Genomic DNA, 2,081 nt, shown 5'->3' with positions numbered 1-2,081 from the left:
CTTGAAGGTTCTCCGAGCGCTCGAAAATGCATCAGAATGCATTTTCTTCTTCTTCTGCTCTGAATTCTTCTACATGGATTTAGCCTTGGCCTATTGAGAATCATTCACCCCTTTTTCACTGTAGAAGGACTTCGTAGACTTGTTTTAGCAGATTCCTCTGGGAGATTTCCGGATGCAAAAGCCCGGAATGATTTGTTCTTCAAAGAAGGCCTCAAAACTTCCATTTTATTTCCAAATTGGAATGCAACCTGAAAATTCATAGAAACACAGAACTTAGAGAAAATCTATACATATAAACCATAAATGGATTTAACTAATGCAAATAAAGGCGCTTGAATATGTAATATTCAGCGCTTATCACACCCCCAAACTTACATTTTGCTAGTCCCATAGCAAAATCCAAAATGACAAACTCAACGAATGACAACCATTGGATTGCTTCCCAAAAATATCAACCATGGTGAAATGGAAAACATGCATAGCTCAAATATAACTTGAAACAGACAGAAGATTGGAGATGGGATCATTAGGCAGACTACCTTGCATATATGAAGCCTTGGTACAAAAATAAATGGTTAAACATGCTTAAACATCCATGCAACAACATCATAGTCTATATAAATAACTCAATTGCTATCTCTTGAATAGAAATCAACTCTAGCTTCAGTGAAAGTGAACCGGATTTCCCAATATGTGGCTTTAACCTTCTCTTTCCAATTTTAAGACAAAAGTCTTCACATCATCGAATTCCCTTTTAAATTAAGTCACTAAGGCATGAATTTATTTATAATATAATTTTTGTTGCTTGCTGAAAATTTATTAAAACTCAAAATGATACATATTATGGTTGTGCAATGCTGAAGTCCCTTAAGCTTTCTAACCAACCCATGTAGCAAGCGTTAGGCCAACAACTCACAAACCAGATGGCTTTAGGGTGTTGAGTGTAGAAACACTCCTAGGGCTTAATAGCTCGAATTGGCAAGGCTACAAACTCCAATGGACCATGTTTATTATATATTTTTTAAATGACCGCGCAGTGCCTAAGTCTTTTAAGCTTTCTAATCAACCCATGTAGCAAGCGTTAGGCCAACAACTCCCAAACCAGATGGCTTTAGGGTGCTAAGTGTAGAGATACTCCTTGGGCTTAATAACTCAAGTTGGAAAGGTCACAAACTCAAACTGGTCATTATTTTTTTATTTTTATTTTTTTTATATCATGCCAAAGGTATCCATCTATTAGGTTCATCAGATCAGATTAACTAGGTCAAGATCAAGGTCAATCAAGTTGCATGCCTCACAGTTAAGTTTTCAGTGTGCATCTGTGCATTGTGAAGCATAAAAGAATATAAAATCCAACAAGAATCTAATTGAAATATTTATATAAACTAAATTGCATCCACATGATCATTTCAATTTTTTTTTTATTTTCAAAACTCAACAATTGCTGCTATACACAAGGTATTAAACATGAGCTTCATCTTCGACAAGTTTCAAATTACACTATCATTGCTTTACAAAAATGTACTACCAAAAATGTTGTATTGCACCCCCAAACTTGAATAACACATTGTCCTCAATGTGGGATAACAACTAACATCTACTGAAAATTAAAGAGAATAACAAGAATAAAAATATCAAGAAAAGGAGGACAGTGCATGACGAGGTGACAAAAAGCTCCCATGTGAAGTTCAACAAAACAGGCCCCCAAACTTGAATTGTGCAACCTGCAAGGGAACACTGAGAAAAACAGATGGGAATACAAAAGACAGAAATAATAATGAAACATTAAAAGAAAATAATTAACAGACAATAAAAGAAAAGAGGGAATTTTCATTCAAAAGCAGGTGGACATGATTACAAAAGGAACTGAAATTCTATCATGTCTAACCAAATCAACTAATGCATAACACATTCCCATGTTCAAAAATTAGAATAGAAACAGAAAATAGAAACATAAACATGTGAAACAAAAGACAAATCATGAACGGGCAACTAGCTACGGGCCAGGGGGGAAACGGGCAAGGATGGCATTGAGGAGGGATTGAGTTTCACGCCTTTCATCCTGTGCCACACGACGGTCC

The sequence above is a fragment of the Cornus florida genome, unplaced genomic scaffold (genome assembly GCF_030987335.1).
Source record: "Cornus florida cultivar Cherokee Brave unplaced genomic scaffold, ASM3098733v1 CherokeeBrave_3.0.0_Hap2_Chr05, whole genome shotgun sequence".
Taxonomy (NCBI): Eukaryota; Viridiplantae; Streptophyta; class Magnoliopsida; order Cornales; family Cornaceae; genus Cornus; species Cornus florida.
Note: the sequence above shows the minus strand (reverse complement) of the source record.